Source organism: Leucoraja erinacea, chromosome 12 (genome assembly GCF_028641065.1).
Source record: "Leucoraja erinacea ecotype New England chromosome 12, Leri_hhj_1, whole genome shotgun sequence".
In the NCBI taxonomy this organism is placed as follows: domain Eukaryota; kingdom Metazoa; phylum Chordata; class Chondrichthyes; order Rajiformes; family Rajidae; genus Leucoraja; species Leucoraja erinaceus.
This window is the reverse complement of record NC_073388.1, coordinates 6,636,030-6,655,232: the sequence shown is the minus strand read 5'-3', so window position 1 is coordinate 6,655,232 and position 19,203 is coordinate 6,636,030. Positions and strand designations below refer to the sequence as shown.

Below are 19,203 nucleotides of genomic sequence, written 5' to 3'. Positions count from 1 at the left end.
ATCCAAATCATCAGTCAGTTTGATCCTGGCGGCGGGTGCTGTCTGTGTGGAGTTTGCACGCTCTCCCTGCGACCGTGTGGGTTTTTCTCCAGTTTTCCCCCCACATTCCGAACACATGCAGGTTCGTAGGTCAATTGGCTTCTGCGAATGAAATTGTCCCTGGTGTGTAGGCTGGAACTCGAGTATGGATGATCACGGGTCGGCACAGACTCGTTGGGCCGAAGGGCCTGTTTTCCAGGGTGTATCTCTAAAACTAAAACACCACCACCTCAAGTGTTAACAACAGAATAACTGAGGGCAAGGTCCACTTCTCTCTTCATTCAAAAATGAACCTGTACCTTTTCCAGTGTCTTCTGCACTTTTCAATTACATTAAAAAAGAATTAATCATAGATGATTGGACATTTTTTTGGTAAAAGTCTAGTCATTTTTTCCATAAATTCAACTGATTGAAATAGCAATGGAAATCTTCACCACAGGAGAATGAATGGGTTTCCAAAATGAATAGGATAATAAACGATGACACTAATTCTAGGTTGAGGTTTATTATTGTCACGTGTACTGAGGTACAGTGAAAAGCTTTCTTTTGCATGTTATCTTTACAGACGGAAACAGGGCAGCACGGTGACGCAGTGGTAAATTTGTTGCCTCACGGCGCCAGAGACCCGTGTTCGATCCTAACTACGGGTGCTGCCTGTACGGAGTTTGTATGTTCACCCCGTGACTGCGTGGGTTTTCCCCGGGTGCTCCGGTTTCCTCCCACACTCCAAAGACGTACACGTGTGGCTTTGGTAACATTGTCCCTATTGTGTGTAGGATAGCGCTACTGTACGAGGTGATCGCTGGTCGGCGTAGACTCAGTCAGCCGAAGGGCCTGTTTCCGTGTTGGATTTCTAAAGAAAAATATCTACAGTAGAAATCTCAGGTATACTGTACCATACATAAACACAATCACGTCAAACTCAACTATGATAGATAGTGCAAAGGGGAAGATACAGAGTGCAGAATATAATTCTCAGCATTATAACTGAATACTCACAAAGTCCAATGTCCACAATGGGGTAGAGGTGAATCGGACAGTACTCTAGATGACGGAAGGACCGTTCAGAAGCCTGATAACAGAGGGGAAGAAGCTGTTCTCGAGTATGGTGGTGCGTGCTTTAAAGTATCTGTACATTCAGCTGGATGTGAATAGGAAGATGGTGGAGCAACCGAATTTTACCAAAATAAAAGCAATGATAGTTCTCCAATCGTCTTTGGTTAATTGTTTTTTAATGTCTAGTGGCCCTGTCCCACTGTACGAGTTCATTCCAAGATCTCTCCCGAGTTTTAAAAAAAAAATCAAACTCGTGGTAAGCACGTAGAACGAACGTAGCGGGTACGTCGGAGCTCGGGGACGTCTCTTAGCGGATCGTACCGCTAACGGCAGGTACTCGGGAAGACTCGCTAACAGCAGGTAAGCACGGTAAGACTCGTGAAGATTTTTCTACATGTTGGAAAATGTCCACGAGAGCCCCGAGTACCGACGAGCGGCCATTACCGTCAATCTCCGAGTTCGAATCAGGGCAAACTCGGGGAGAGCTCTTGAATGAACTCGTACCGTGGGACAGGGCGTTTAGAGAAAGATGCGGGAAAAGGCGAAAAGTTCATCTTGAATGAAGACAACAGCCCCACCTCATTGTCTCATTAACTAAACTATTCTGTCCACCACCCTCACAAACATCACTGGTCATTGTTACCTCAGATTAATTAATATTTCATTAACATTAATACAATTCTTGCCCCTTTAGTTTTTATTTTAGAGATACAGCATGGAAACAGGCCATTCGGCCTACCGAGACCACACCAACCATCAATCACCCTAGTTCTATGTTATCCTACTTTCTCACCATCTCCCTACATACTAGGGGCAATTCAACACAGTCCAACTGCCAAACTCGCAAGTCAGATTGGTCTCCTAATCTGAGGAAAGACATTCTTGCCATAGGGGGAGTACAGAGAAGGTTCACCAGACTGATTACTGGGATGGCAGGACTTTCATATGAAGAAAGACTGGATAGACTCGGCTTGTACACGTTGGAATTCAGAAGGTTGAGGGGGGATCTTATAGAAACTTAGAAAATTCTTAAGGGGTTGGACAGGCTAGATGCAGGAAAATTATTCCCGATGTTGGGGAAGTCCAGAACTAGGGGGTCACAGTTTAAGAGGGAAGTCTTTTAGGACCGAGATGAGAAAATAATTTTTTACACAGAGAGTGGTGAATCTGTGGAATTCTCTGCCACAGAAGGTAGTTGTGGCCAGTTCATTGGCTATATTTAAGAGGGAGTTAGATGTGGCCCTTGTGGCTAAAGGGATCAGGGGGTATGGAGAGAAGGCAGGGATGGGATACTGAGTTGGATGATCAGCCATGATCATATCGAATGGCGGTGCAGGCTCGAAGGGCCGAATGGCCTACTCATGCACCTATTTTCTATGTTTCCAAGTCTTTTGTAATGTGTGGGGAAACCGGAGCACCCGAAGGAAACCCACTTGGTCATCACCATGGATGTTCTTCAGAGATGCTGCTTGACCCGCTGAGTTACTCCGGCATTTTTGCGTCCTTCCTTGGCAATTAATCATCTCAACACTCATTAACGAAAATACCATTTCAACGTAGACAAAAATGCTGGAGAAACTCAGCGGGTGAGGCAGCATCCATGGAGCGAAGGAAATAGGCGAGGTTTCGGGTCGAGACCTGAAGAAGTGTCTCGACCCGAAACGTCGCCTATTTCCTTTACTCCATAGACGCTGCCTCACCCACTGAGTTTCTCCAGCATTTTTGTCTACCTTCAATTTTCCAGCATCTGCAGTTCCTTTTTAAACACCTTACCATTTCAACTTTGCTACATGATGATCCATATTATCAAAGCTTTCGGCAACCAAGCTTGGCCTTAAATTTAATTAGATTTCTTATAAGTTATTACCATGTATTTAATATTCCAACGTATTCAAGTAAATTAAGCAAATTGTTAGTGCAGTTGAGATGGAGTGTGTGAACTATCGACCTCCATGCTTTAGAAATGACAGAGTATATATTATAATAGCAGTCTGTGGCTATTATATTTGTATTTGTGAACTTAGGCCAACAGGATATTGTTTTATAACCTAAAAATCACTGGTGTTGGCTCATTATTTTTTTCAAGCAGGGGTTAGAACAACTATTGTTTTATGCAGCAGATCATATCTACTATTTCAGTCCATGGATATACAAGTACTAAATATGATTGAATTTTGAAATCTCGCCTTTTTTTTTGCATAATCTCATACGCAATATATCTGGAATTAATTTTAAACAGTCTACATTTTTGGTGATGCTGAACGATCAGGAATGATCCATGTAGATTGCAATTTTCAGATTGCAAAATCAATTTTAAAAAATAATAATGCTAAGCGGCAAATCTCTGCTCGAGCGCATTTGGAGCAAGGACAGTGATACAATTCTGGTGCCATTTCACCAGACGTTGAATATTGAGGAATTCATACAATCGGAGCAGGGTAAAAGAGCTGAAGGTAGATGCTGGAGTAACTCAGCGGGCCAGGCAGCATCTCTGGAGAGGAGGAATGGGTGACGTTTCGAGTCGAGACCCTTCTTCAGACAGAAACGGAAACGAGGGGTATAGATGATGATGTAGAGGGGTATATATGGAACAAATGAATGAAAGATATGTTAAAAAGAAACAATGATAAAGGAAACAGGTCATTGTTAGCCATTTGCTGGGTGGGAACGAAAAGTTGGTGTGACTTGGGTGGGAGAGGGATGGAGATAGAGGGAATGCAGGGAGTGAAATCAAATCAATCAGTCTGAAGAAGGATCTCGACTCAAAACATCGATCAGTCTGAAAAAATGTCTCGACCCGAAACGTCACCCATTCCTTCTCTCCAGAGATGCTGCCTGTCCCGCTGAGTTACTCCAGCATTTTGTGTCTTTCTCCAATATTCATACTCCTGGGGTGTAAGCTGCCCAAAGTGAAATATGAGATGCTGTTCCTCCAATTTGGGTTTAGCCTCACTCTGACAATGGAGGAGGCCTTGGACAGGAAGGTCAGTGTGGGAATGGGAAGGGGAATTAAAATGTTTAGCAACTGGGACATCAGGTAGGTCCAAGCAGACTGATCGAAGGTGTTCAGCGAAACGATCGCCCAATCTGCGTTTGGTCTCGCCGATGTATTAGAGTCACATCTTAAACAACGGATACAGTAGATGAGGTTGGAGGAGGTGCAAGTGAACCTCTGCCTAACCTGAAAGGACTGTTGGGGTCCCTGGACAGAGTCGTGGGAGGAGGTACAGGGACAGGTGTTGCATCTCCTGCGGTTGCAGGGGAGGGTATGTTACATTATTTTGAGGCAATTTAAAAAACAATAAATGTGAAGCTTTTTCACTGTACCCAAAATTACTGCTACTTACAATGCAATAACTTTAAACATTTTTAATATAAGCCAATATCTCATTCTAATTTCCTTGCATCAACTGGTCTACATTTTAGAATAGTGCATTAATTTTTTGTAAAAGTGTCAAATTTTACATAATGTTAAATTTTTCACGAATCCAATTCCAAATTATGTCTTAACAGATATACATCATTACATGTTGTAAATTTCACTGCACATTCACAGGCAAGCACCTTCATCATTTAGCTATGGGGTTGGCCCAGCAGACTGTCCACGGTGGCACAGCGGTAGAGCTGCTGCCTTGCAGTGCCAGAGACCCAGGTTCGATCCTGACCACGGGTGCTGTCTGTACGGAGTTTGTACGTTCTCCCCGTGACCTGCGTGGGTTTTCTCCGGGATCTCTGGGTTCCTCCCACACTCCAAAGGTTTCTACTGGCTCGAAGAAAGACACAAAAAGTTGGAGTAACTCAGTGCAGCAGGCAGCATCTCTGGAGAGAACCCATTCCTCCTCTCCAGTGATGCTGCCTGACCCACTGAGGTACTCCAACTTTTTGTGTATATCTTCGGTTTAAACCAGCATCTGCAGTTCCGTCCTGCACATTTCTACAAGTTCGTATGGGTTTGTGGGTTAATTGGCTTCGGTAAAGTTTGTAAATTGTCCCTAGTGCGTAGGATAGTGCTGGTAGATCGCAGGTCGGCATGGACATGGTGGGCTGAAGGGCCTGTTTTAGCACTGTGTCTCTAGAAATTCCACTTCAGGCCTACACGTCCAATCGAAACAGAAAGATTTGGAAAGAAAACCTCTACCCTAGTTCCTCAAGGCAATCCTAAGTTAAAACTTAGCCTGTTCGTGCCCCACAATTGTCTCTGCCTGTTCGTGCCCCACCAAACTCATTTCCAAATACCTTGACTCCATCCTATCACCCTTGGTTAAATCCCTCCCTACCTATGTTCAAGACACCTCAGACACTCTCCGTCGTCTCCGCGCATTCCATTCTCTAGGCCCTCACCCCCTCATCTTCACCATGGACGTCCAGTCACTCTACACCTCCATCCCCCACCACGATGGTCTCAAAGCCCTCCGGTTCTTCCTCGACCAGAGAAGCAACCTATACCCAGCCACTGACACTCTCCTCCGCCTAGCGGAGCTGGTCCTTACCCTCAATAACTTCACGTTCGACTCCTCCCATTTCCTCCAAATACAAGGCGTAGCTATGGGCACACGCATGGGCCCCAGCTACGCCTGCCTATTTGTCGGTTACGTCGAGCAATCCTTGTTCAATACATACCAGGGCCCCATCCCCGACCTCTACCTCCGCTACATCGACGACTGCTTTGGTGCCACCTCCTGCACCCGCACACAACTGACTGACTTCATCCACTTCACCACTAACTTCCGTCCGGCACTCAAATACACCTGGACCATTTCCGACACTTCCCTACCATTCCTTGACCTCACTATCTCCATTGCAGGTGATAGACTTCTGACCGACATACACTATAAACCCACTGACTTCCATGGCTATCTGGACTACACTTCTTCCCACCCTGCTTCCTGTAAGGACTCCATCCCCTACTCCCAATTCCTCCGTCTACGCCGCATCTGCTCCACGGATGAGGCGTTCCACACCAGGACATCTGAAATGTCCTCATTATTCAGGGAACGGGGGTTCCCCTCCTCCACCATAAATGAGGCTCGCACCAGGGTCTCTTCCATACCCCGCAACACTGCTCTCTTACCGCTGTACCATAGAGAGTATCCTGACCACCTGCTTCACGGTATGGTACAGCAGCTGCACTGCTGCGGACAGGAAAGCGCTACAACGGGTGGTGAAAACCGCGCAGCACATCATCGGTGCCCCGCTCCCTGCCATGGATGCCCTCCACCGAAAACGGTGTCTGAGTCGGGCTGGGAAGATCATCAAAGACCCCTCACACCCCAACCATGGACTGTTTGCCCTCCTCCCATCAGGGAGGCGGTACAGGAGCCTCAGGTCACGTACCAGCAGGATGAGGAAAAGCTTCTATAACAACACAATCACACTGCTGAACTCGGAGTCCCGACGATAGACTTCTCTGGTCCCTCCGTCCCCCTTTGTTTAATCATTCTGTATTTCCTGATTATTCTGTATCTTCTCTCTTTCTATTTTTTTTCTTGTTTTTTTCTCTTTATGTACAACTACTACGGACTGACGCAAAACTGCATTTCGTTGTACTGATACTTGTATTTGTGCGATGACATTAAAGTTGAATTGAATTGAATTGAATTGAATGCACTTTCCCTTGCAACCGCAAGAGATGCAACACTTGTCCCTTTACCTCCCCCCTTGACTCCGTTCAAGGACCCAAGCAATCGTTCCAGGTGCGACAGAGGTTTACCTGCATCTCTTCCAACCTCATCTATTGCGTCTGCTGCTCTAGATGTCAGCAGATCTATATCGGTGAGACCAAGCGGAGGTTGGCCGATCGTTTCGCCGAACACCTCCGCTCGGTCCGCAATAACCAAGCAGACCTCCCGGTGGCTCAGCACTTCAACTCCCCCTCCCACTCCGTCTCCGACCTCTCTGTCCTGGGTCTCCTCCATGGCCAGAGCGAGCAACACCGGAAATTGGAGGAACAGCACCTCATATTCCGTTTGGGGAGTCTGCATCCTGGGGGCATGAACATCGAATTCTCCCAATTTTGTTAGTCCTTGCTGTCTCCTCCCCTCCCTCAGCCCCCCTGCTGTCTCCTCCCATCCCCCAGCCTTCCGGCTACTCCTCCTTTTCCCTTTCTTGTCCCCACCCACCCCCGATCAGTCTGAAGAAGGGTTTCGGCCCGAAACGTTGCCTATTTCCTTCGCTCCATAGATGCTGCTGCACCCGCTGAGTTTCTCCAGCTTTTTTGTGTACCTTCGATTCTCCAGCATCTGCAGTTCCTTCTTAAACACAAAGTTAAAACTTGATTGGTCCAAGTAACTTTAGTGAAGTGACTTGTGGAACTAGACATGAAAGGTTGGAGGGCGATTGACCTGTGGAGGGATTGTAGCCGCACCCACTCCTTCACTCACCCTTGTACATGTGCTCTTTTGCACCTTATTGCAGGGGATCAGTTTCTAGAAATCCCAAAACATAGAAAGGAAGAAAATCGCAGCAGTGGGCCTTGCTGAGCCCGTTTTATAGTCAACGAGTTATGCAGCATGGAATGAGGCCCTTCGGCCCCACCTGTCCACACCGGCCAACATGTGCCATCTACACTCGTCCCACCTGCCTGCGTTTGGCCCAGACCCTTCTAAACCAGTCCTATTTTCCAAGGGAAGATTCAAACAAGAGGACATGACTTCAGAATTAAGGGACAGAAGTTTAGGGGTAACATGAGGGGGAACTTCTTTACTCCGAGAGTGGTAGCGGTGTGGAATGAGCTTCCAGTGAAAGTGGTGGAGGCAGGTTCGTTGGTGTAATTTAAAAATAAATTGGATAGGCATATGGATGAGAAGGGAATGGAGGGTTATGGTATGAGTGCAGGTAGATGGGACTGGGGAAAATAAGTGTTCGGCACGGACTTGTAGGGCCGAGATGGCCTGTTTCCGTGCTGTAATTGTTATATGGCTATATGGTTATATCCATGTACATGTCTACATGTTTCTGAAACGTTGCAATTGTACCTGCCTCAATTACCTCCTCTGGCAACTCGTTCCATACCCCCTCCACCCTTTGTGTGAAAAAGTTACCCCTCTCTGGCGCTGTGAGACCTTAGCTCTACCGTGTGTGACCGCTGGCATTAGAAAAAGCATATGGATATCATCTAGATTTCTCAATAATAAAAACATTCTCACATTTTTGGGAAGTCTAACACGGGCAGGACCTACACAGTGAATGGTAGGCTGCTGGGGAGTGTTGTAGAGCAGAGGGATCTAGGAGTGCAGGTGCATGGTTCCTTGAAGGTGGAGTCACAGGTAGATCGGGTGGTCAAAAAGGCTTTTGGCACATTGGCCTTCATCAGCCGGAGTATTGAGTATAGAAGTTGGAAGGTCATGTTGCAGTTGTATAAAACGTTGGTGAGGCCGCATTTAGTGTATGTATTCAGTGCTGGGCACCATAGAAACATAGAAATATAGAAATTAGGTGCAGGAGGAGGCCATTCGGCCCTTCGAGCCTGCACCGCCATTCAATATGATCATGGCTGATCATCCAACTCAGTATCTCGTACCTGCCTTCTCTCCATACCCCCTGATCCCCTTAGCCACAAGGGCCACATCTAACTCCCTCTTAAATATAGCCAATGGACTGGCCTCAACTACCCTCTGTGGCAGAGAGTTCCAGAGATTCACCACCATGCTATAGGAATGTTGGCAAGCTGGAAAGGGTACAAAGAATTTGTTTAAGAAGGAACTGCAGATGCTGGAAAATCGAAGGTACACAAAAACACTGGAGGAACTCAGCGGGTGCAGCAGCATCTATGGAGCGAAGGAGATAGGCAACGTTTCGGGCCGAACCCCTTCTTCAGACACAAAGACACAAGGCTACAAAGAAGATTTACAAGAATGTTTCCAGTACTAGAGGGTCTGAGGTTGAGTATGCTGGGACTCTATTCCTTGGAGCACAGGAGGATAAGGGGTGATTTCATTGAGGTGTATAAAATCATGAGAGGAATAGATCGGGTAGATGCCGCGTCTCTTGCCCAGAGTAGATAATTCGAGGACCAGAGGACATACTGAGGGTTTAAGATGAAGGGGAAAAGATTTAAAAGGAATCTGAGGGGTAATATTTTCATACAAAGGGTGGTGGAACAAGCTGCCAGCGGAGGTAGTGGCAGGGACAATCTTAACATCTTAAGAAGCAGTTAGATATGTACATGGGATAGGGCAGGTTTGGAGGGATATGGGCCAATCGCAGGCAAGTGGGACCAGTATAGCTGGGACATGTTGGCCGGTGTGGGCAAGTTGTGCCGAAGGGCCTGTTTCTACGCTGTATCTCTATGACTCTATTTGCTTCAATAATCAGTTGCACTGTTGAGCCCTGAAATAAATGATACGCACATCTTAAATCAAAATCCAATGTACCCAGACACAGACGCTCAGGAACTTCCAGCTGCCTTTGATCAGGTATAAAAGGCTAAATGTGTCTGTCCCACAGCCCAGCTGGGTGTCTTGTTCAAAGAAGGCAAGGGCGAGCTATAATTTTACAATGTTACCTGCACTTCTTCCAAAGGAATCTCCTGTGGAGAAGAAAATGTTGGTGGACTTTTCCCCCAAGTTCTCTTCCTGTCTAATTGCATCCTCGTTACATAAATCTGCCTCAGATCATAATGCCCCTGTCCCATTTAGGAAACCTGAACGGAAACCTCTGGAGACTTTGCGCCCCACCCAAGGTTATCGTGCGGTTCCCGGAGGTTTCAGGTGGTTGCCGGAGGTTGCAGGTAGTGGAAGCGGGTAGGGCGACTGACAAAAACCTCCGGGAACCTCCGGGAACCGCACGGAAACCTTGGGTGGGGCGCAATGTCTCCAGAGGTTTCCGTTCAGGTTTACTAAGTGCACCAGGGGCTTTAGATGCAGTTTAACCAGTATCTGAACAGTCAAGAGATAGGCGGCTCGGTGGGGCAGCGGTAGTGTTGCTGCCTTACAGCGCCAGAGTCCCTGGTTCGATCCTAACTACGGGTGCTGTCTGTACGGAGTTTGCATGTTCTCCCTGTGATCTGCGTGGATTTTGTTCCAAATGTAAATTTTAAACGTGTAAATAAATACTACTTCTCCTTTGTCAAATAGGTTAAGGTAAGAAAAACTAATGAATCAAATTAATTATTACTGACAGCTTTGCCCTCACAAGACAGTGCTGTAAACACACTTTTTTATGCAGTTAACACAAAATCAACACTGATTCATTTTAGTTCAGTTTAGAGACACAGCGTGGAAACAGGCCCTTCGGCCCACCCAGTCCGAACCGACCAGCGTTCCCCGTACACTGGCATGACCCTACACACATTAAGGATGATTTACAATTTTATCGAAATTGATTAACCTACAAACTTGTTTCATCTTAGGAGTGTGAGAGGAAACCGGTGCACCCAGAGAAAACCCACGCGGTCACTGAGGGAACATATAAACTTTGTGCAGATAGCGCCCGTAGTCAGGATCGAACCCGGGTCCCTGGCGCTGTTAGGCAGCAACTCTACCGCTGCGCCACCGTGCCGCCCCAACCTAATTGTAAATTAGTTTTGCAGCATGAATGTTCGGGGAAGCTACAAACCAGAATAATATACTTCATGTCATTTTCCAATGGAAATTGTTCCAGTGGCCTCCTATACAATTGTGTGCATGTGTTGTACGACCACACGTACTCTGTTACTGCGTTACTAAAAACACTTGGAGGAACCAACAGTCAATAGCAATCATTTTAGTTTTTGACAACTTCAGACGTAGCATTATAAATTCAAAATGAGTGTCCGTGAAATAATAAGCTTATTAGCATAGAGTCCAGCTAATGATGAAGAATACACAGGACCAGTCACCCTCCGCAACATCTGAGCACCCGCGACAGCATAAATTACAGCCTTGCAAATGAATGGTAATTATCCTGCTTTTTCCACACAGCTGGAGATGATCATGGGACCTTGTTACTCCCCACAAAATCTGCATCCATGTTAGGAGTTACAGAAGGTAGACACAAAAAGCCGGAGTAACTCAGCGGGACAGGCAGCATCTCTGGAGAGAAAGAATGGGTGACGTTTCGGGTCCAGACCCTTCTTCAGACTCATGTTTGTGCCACCCTTCTGATTTTCTTCTGCTATCCGTGTCGGATTTTCCAGCATTTCCTCCAAGGTTTAGACAGAAGATACACAAAAAAGCCGGAGTAACTCAGGGGGTCAGACAGCATCTCTGGAGAAAAGCCTGAAGAATGGTCTCCACCCCAAACGCCACCCATTTCTTCTCTCCAGAGATGCTGCCTGTCCTGCAGAGTTATGCCCCTGTCCCACTTAGGAAACCTGAACAGAAACCTTTGGAGACTTTGCGCCCCACCCAAGGTTTCTGTGCGGTTGCTGGAGGTTTTTGTCAGTCCCCCTACCTGCTTCCACTACCTGCAACCTCCGGCAACCACCTGCAACCTCCAGGAACCGCACGGAAACCTTGGGTGGGGCGCAAAGTCTCCAGAGGTTTCCGTTCAGGTTTCCTATGTGGGACAGGGACGTTACTCCTAGCTTTTTGTGCCTATCTTCGGGTTTAAACCAGCATCTGCAGTTCCCTCCGACACACTCGGAGTTACAGAGTTGGTACACTCATCCTGCAGCACCAAAGTGCAAGACTTAATTTTTTAGCAGGGAAATAAAGGCAAGAAAACTTCCCGATGACTAATGCACATATTTTAGGCTTGTGCTAAAGTGGGTAGCGCCAGCTGTATGTGCCTTCCCACAGCAGCTTGACCCAGTTTCCATGGCAGCCTGTCTGAAGCATGTACCAATAAGCTTCCCACCATAAGTCACTGCACCTAAGTCAGTGTTTGACTGAAAAGAAATGGTACTAACCTCAATGTTCATTAACAAAAAAAAAAAAGATAATGTGGGATTATAAAAGCAAAACCCATCGTTAAAAACAGTACAATTTAGTGAACAGCAAAGATAGGCACAAATTGCTGGAGTAACTCAGCGGGACAGGCAGCATCTCTGGTGAGAAGGAATGGGTGACGTTTTGGGTTGAGACCCGTCTTCAGACCCTAACCAGCATCTGTAATTCCTTCCTACACACTGGAGAACGGCAAGTTTCCTGTCAAAAACAATCGACTGTGTTATATATTTGCACGCACGTGCACATATTGATTAAATATCAAATAAATCCCTGAAGATGGGGCCCGACCTGAAACATCACCTGTCCATTTTCTTCAGAGATGCTGCCTGTCCCGCTGTGCTCCTCCAGCGTTTTGAATCTATCTTTGTCTTAATTAAATACATGTTTAAAATCGCAATTCAAGCTCCCGCACATATCAATGTGCCACATTTTGTATATTAACCATATAACCATATAACAATTACAGCACGGAAACAGGCCATCTCGGCCCTTCTAGTCCGTGCCGAACACGTATTCTCACCTAGTCCCATCTACCTGCACTCAGACCATAACCCTCCATTCCTTTCCCGTCCATATACCTATCCAATTTATTTTTAAATGATAAAATCGAACCTGCCTCCACCACTTCCACTGGAAGCTCATTCCACACAGCTACCACTCTCTGAGTAAAGAAGTTCCCCCTCATGTTACCCCTAAACGTTCTGTCCCTTAATTCTCAAATCATGTCCTCTTGTTTGAATCTTCCCTACTCTCAATGGGAAAAGCTTATCCACGTCAACTCTGTCTATCCCTCTCATCATTTTAAAGACCTCTATCAAGTCCCCCCTTAACCTTCTGCGTTCCAAAGAATAAAGACCTAACTTGTTCAACCTTTCTCTGTAATTTAGTTGCTGAAACCCAGGCAACATTATAGTAAATCTCCTCTGTACTCTATATTTAAGAGGGAGTTAGATGTGGCCCTTGTGGCTAAGGGGATCAGAGGGTATGGAGAGAAGGCAGGTACGGGATACTGAGTTGGATGATCAGCCATGATCATATTGAATGGCAGTGCAGGCTCGAAGGGCCGAATGGCCTACTCCTGCACCTAATTTCTATGTTTCTATGTTATTCTCTCTATTTTGTTGACATCTTTTCTATAATTTGGCGACCAATATTGTACACCATACTCCAGAATTGGCCTCATCAATATTAATGACCCTGCAATATAAAAGTGTATCATATTTATTTTCCTGCAGACAGAGAAATGGTCTTTGACATGTTACCTGTCAACCTTTTGCCCTCACAGATGTTATAGAGACCAAATTAGTTCATAAATTATTGGAGCAAAATTAGGCCATTCGGCCCATCAAGTCCACTCCGCCATTAAATCATGGCTGACCTATCTTTCCCTCTCAACCCTGTTCTCCTGCCTTCTCCCCATAACCCCTACACCTGTACTATCAATAAACTATCCATCTCTGCCTTGAAAGCATCCATTGACTTGGCCTCCACAGTCATCAGCAGCAATGAATTCTACAGATTCACCGCCCTCTGATTAAAGAAATTCCTCCTCATCTCCTTTCTAAAGGTACGTGCTTTTATTCTGAGGCTATGACCTTTGGTCCTAGACTTTCCCACTAGTGGAAACATTCACTCTATCCAGCCCTTCACTATTTGCTAAGTTTCTATTAGTTTGCCCCTCATCCTTCTAAACTCCAGTGAGCACAGGACCAGTGCCATCAAAAGCACATCATATGTTAACACAATCATCCTTGGGATCATTCTCGTGAACCTCCTCTGGACCCTCTCACAAATATAACAGTCTGTCACCAGCTTCAAAGTGGATCGTAAGAGATACTAACTCCTGCACCTTTTTAATGTTCTGATTATTTAAAAGAATATAAAGCCTTAATAACTCTTGTAGTGTCCATCACAAACACATTTGCAGGATTCAACATTACGACCAAGTGTGCAGAAGGGCCACAAAGCAGAAAGGAACTGCAGGTGGTACTTTCTACTGAAGATGGACCTGATCTGCAGAAAGGTTCCAAACCCGAAACGTCACCCATCCTGTTTCTCCAGAGATGCTGCCCGGCAAACTGAGTTACTCCAGCACTTTGTGTGGAAACATGGAAACATAGAAGCTAAGCTCATTCCATATATCAACCGCTCTCTGTGTCAAATCTTTGCCCGCAGGTTCCGACTAAATCTATTTGTTTAAGAAGGAACTGCAGATGCTGGAAAATCGAAGGTACACAAAAATGCTGGAGAAACTCAGCGGGTGCTGCAGCATCTATGGAGCGAAGGAAATAGGCAACGTTTCGGGCCGAAACCCTTCTTCAGACTTTTTGTTTAAGAAGGAACTGCAGATGCTGGAGAATCGAAGGTTACACAAAAATGCTGGAGAAACTCAGCAGGTGCAGCAGCATCTATGGAGCGAAGGAAATAGGCAATGTTTCGGGCCGAAACCCTTCTTCAGACTGATGTCTTCCGACTAAATCTATCCTCTTTGCCCGCAGGTTCCGATTAAATCTATCCTCTCATCTAAAACCGGTGTCCTCTGGATTCCCCTAAAAAAACTCTGTAAATTCACCCTATCTATTCCCCTCATGATTTTGTACACCTCTATTAGCCCCAGTCTCAGTTTAGTTTATTGTCACGTGCACTGAGGTACAGTGAAAAGCTTTTTGTTGCGTGCTAACCAGATTACAATCAAGGCATTTACTCTGTACAGATGCATGATAAAGGAATAACGTTTAGAGCAAGGATAACATTTAGTGCAAGGATCACCAATTAGATCACCTCTCATCTTCCTGCGCCCTAAGGAATAAAGTCAGAGGTAGGCAACGCCTTTGGAGTCATAAAGTGATACAGCGTGGAAACAGGCCCTTCAGCCCAATTTGCCCACACCGGCCAACATGTGGGCAAGTTGGCCCATATCCCTCCAAACTTGTCCTATCCAGGTACCTGTCTAACTGTTTCTTAAACGTTTGGATGGTCCCAGATTCAACTACCTCCTCTGGCAGCTCGTTCCATACACCCACCACCCGTTGTGTGAAAAAGTTACCCCTCAGATTCCTATTAAATCTTTACCCCCTCACCTTGAACCTGTGTCCTCTGGTCCTCGGTTCCCCTACTCTGGCCAAGAGACTATGTGCATCTATCTACCCGATCTATTCCTCTCATGCTGGGCAAAGCCACAAAGTTTGTCCAATGTCCATGGGGGAATTTGCCCACTATCTTTGCAACAGCCTGGCTTATCCAGTGAGGACCTCAAGCATTAGCTGTGCAGTGCTCAACCCAATTTGAAGTGTCAGCGTGGAACAGCAATCCTGCATATCTGTGAATTGACCATTCTTGCTACATCGGGCTCACAGTTAACACTCGCCCACATTTTTTTTATTGCACCCTGCAATTGCAACATTAATGCATTGGCAGTGGTCGGGATTTATCTTAATTCCACCCCCTGATCTCAGTATAAATGCTTGCAGCCATTGTGTTTAAAGCCATATATATATAGATCTATATTTCTATTTTACCTGCTGTTGCTGCTTTTGCTGGTTAGTGTGCACTGCAGGGTGAATGGATGCAGTGCGCGGCTCCTGTTGCTGATGCTGTGCTGTGCTGGGCTCCCACGGTGCCGGGGCTGGCAGGCAGGCAGGCGGGCGGGGGAAGCTGATCCCGATCCCGCGGCCGCGCTGCCGCAGCTCCAGGCAGCCGCGGACACAGCAGCCCGCAGTGGGCAGCGCGCATGCGGCTCGCTGCCGGGACCACCACCCACCCGCTTAAAAGGGCAACGCGCTCGTTGCTGCTGCTGCTGCTGCTGAATGCTGCTGATGCTGGCCACGTTCACCGTCCAGAGATGCTGCCTGACCCGCTCTCTTACTCCAGCACTGTTATTGCAAAGGCAGCATCTGTCTGCAGCTACCCGTTTCTGCATTCTATTCTCTTCTGCTATATTGTACCCGACCTATTGTGCCCTACTCTGCTATCCCAGTCTACACTCCCCTGCCCTAGTCTACTCCAGCCTGTCTTACACTACTCTACCCTGCTCTACTCTCCCATTCTAGTTTATTTTACCCTGCCTTACTCTCTCCTGCTCTACTCTACACTACACTGCACTAGTCTACTCTCCCACTTTCCTCTACCCCTGCCAATAGACCATAGGTAGATAGATAGCCTTTATTGTCATTCAGACCGAACTCTGAACGAAATTGCAGCAGTCATACATATAATACAATAAAAACAACAATAAACACATATTAACATCCACCACAGTGAGTCCACCCAACATCTCCTCACTGTGATGGAGGCAAAAGCCTTAGGTCTGCAGTCTCTTCCCTCCTCTTCTCCCTCTGCGCTGAGGCGATACCCCCCGGGCAATGTTATAAATCAGTCCCGCGGCTCAAACACCGCGGCCCGGGGTGGTTGAAGCTGCCGTCCACCAGTCCTGCAACGTCTTCAGCCTCGGGCTGGGCCGCCCCGACATGGGCGCCAAACCTCCCCCGGACCGGGCCGCCCCGACTTGGGCGTCGCTTCTCCCTCTGTCCGGGCTGTCCCGACTTGGGCGTCGCTTCTCCCTCGGGCCGGGCCGCCCCGTCATGGGCGCCGAACCTCCCTGGGGCTGCGACCATTTGGGCCATTTGACCCTTCGAGCCAGCACCGCCATTCAACTGCAGTAGGACCTCCTTGCTCCTAAACTCAAATCCTCTTGCAAAGAAGGCCAAAAAAGGCCGATTAGCTTACTTCACTGCCTGCTGTACCTGCACCTGCATGCTTACTTTCAGTGTCTGATGTACAAGCACACCCAGGTCTTGTTGCACCTCCCCTTTTCCGAATCTGATACCATTCAGATAATAATCTGCCTTCCTGATCTTGCCACCAAAGTGGATAATGTCACATTTATCCACATTATACTGCATCTGCCATGTGTCTGCCCACTCACCCAACATATCCAAGTCACCCTGCAGCCTCATAGCAGCCTCATCGCAGCTCACACTGCCACCCAGGTTTGTGTGATCAGCAAACTTGGAGATGTCACATCATTCCCTCGTTTAAATCGTTAATATATATTGTAAATAACTGGGGTCCCAGCACCGAGCCTTGCGGCACCCCACTAGTCACTGCCTGCCATTCTGAAAAGGAACAGTTAATTCCAACTCGTTGCTTCCTGTCTGCCAACCAGTTCTCCATCCATGTCAATACCCTACCCCCAATACCATGTGCTCTAATTTTGCACATTAACCTCTTGTGTGGGAACTTGTCAAAGGCTTTTTGAAAGTCCAAACCCACCACATCCACTGGTACCCCTTATCCATTCTACTTGTTACAACCTCAAACAATTCCAGAAGATTAGTCCAGCAAGATTCCCCTTCATAAATCCATGCTGACTTTAACCGATCCTGTCACTGATTTCCATAGTCATTGTTTCATTTAGTTTAGAGATACAGCACGGGAACAGGCCCTTCAGCCCACCGAGTCTTTACCGACCAGCGATCCCCGCACACTAACACCATCCTACACAAACTGGGGACAATTTATACTTTCCCAAGCCAATTGGATGTAGCATCTTCTTTAGCTACATGACAATGGCCACAGTTCTCCCTCAGTATTTCATGAAAACGTCAGCCAAATATAGTGTGTCGAAGTGCCTGGAGTGGGACTTGAACCCATAGCCTTCTGAGACAAAGACACTAGCACTACAAACTCAGCTGCAGCTGACACTCCATGAAGGGTTAGGATAGCCATGCCAACAAATTGCATGAACAGAAAAAACGGAATTCAGCGAATTAACTGCAGATTGAAGTAAGGAAAGAAAACACCATCAGATACTTGCAAGGATCACATGTAAATTGAATGGAGCATCATTTCTGTTTATAGACACAAAATGCCGAAGCAACTCAGCGGGCCAGGCAGCATCTCTGACTCTGACATTAAGACTCCGAAGAAGGGTCTCGACCCAAAACATCACTCATTCCTTCTCTCCAGAGGTGCTCCCTGTCCCTCTGAATTACTCCAGCATTTTGTGTCGCTTCGGTTTAAACCAGCACCTGCAGTTCCTCCCGACATCATGTCCGTTTAGTTTAGTTTAGTTTATTATTGCCACATGTACTGAGGTACAGTGAAAAGCTTATGCTTGCACGCTATCCAGTCAAAGAAAAGACTACGTATGAATACATTCAGGCTGCTCACTATGCAAGGGCGGTCACAGTGGCGCAGTGGTTGAGTTCCTGCCTTACGGCGAATGCAGCGCCGGAGACCCGGGTTCGATCCCGACCGTATACGGAGTTTGTACGTTCTCCCCGTGACCTGCGTGGGTTTTCTCCAAGATCTTCGGTTGACTCCCACGCTCCAAAGACATACAGGTTTGTAGGTCAATTGGCTTAGTAAATGAAAACAAATTGTCCCTAGTGGGTGTAGGATGGTGTTAATGTGCGGGGATCGCTGGTCGGCACGGACCCGTTGGGCCGAATTGGTCTGTTTCTGCGCTGTATCTCTAAACTAAGTGCACATGTAAAGGATAATGGCTGCACACAGTTAGTGCAAGATGAAATCCAGTCTCTACCACTCGCTCTACTGTTTTTAGAGAACCAGCATGGAAACAGGCCCTTCAGCCCAACAAAAAGCTGGGGTAACTCAGCTGGACAGGCAGCATCTCTGGAGAGAAGGAATGGTTGATGTTTTCCTTCTTCAACAAATCCACACTCACCCATTCACATTAGTTCTATGCTATCACACATCCGACACTTTAGGGACAATTTACTAGAGGCCAATTAACGTACAAACCCGCACGTCTTTGTGATGTGGGGGGAAACCAGAGCTCCCGAGAGAAACCCGTGCAACCACAGGGAGAACGTGCAAACTCCACACCAACAGCACCTGAGGTCGGGAGCCAACGCTTGTCTCTGGAGGTGCGAGGCAGCAGTTTTACCAGCTGCGCCACAATAGACAATAGACAATAGGTGCAGGAGGAGGCCATTTGGCCCTTCAAGCCAGCTCCACCATTCAATGTGATCATGGCTGATCATCCCCAATCAGTACCCCGTTCCTGCCCTCTCCCACTGTACCACCCCGGTTGCACAGGGAGCGGGCTTAGGTTTAAGTTGAGCAGTTATTTATTCATTTAAAAACCAATGAGATTACAAGTCTCAAGATTCAAAGTCATATGCCACGGATTCTTGACTCGTGTGGGTGTCAGGGGTTGTGGGGACAAGGCAAGAGAATGGGGTCGAGAGGGAGGGATAGATCAGCCATGGCGGAG

General features: G+C 46.9%; 1 protein-coding gene across 1 annotated transcript in view; it reads right to left on the bottom strand.

The window, feature by feature from the left end:
- The window catches only part of LOC129702032 (actin-binding protein WASF3-like), a 52,375-nt gene extending 36,004 nt beyond the window's left edge, over nucleotides 1-16,371 (bottom strand). Inside the window, exon 1 of the mRNA XM_055643537.1 lies at nucleotides 15,482-16,371. The gene's annotated coding sequence lies outside the window, so the exon portion shown is untranslated. The remainder of the gene's footprint in view (nucleotides 1-15,481) is intronic.
- Between the last annotated feature and the right edge of the window lie 2,832 nt (nucleotides 16,372-19,203).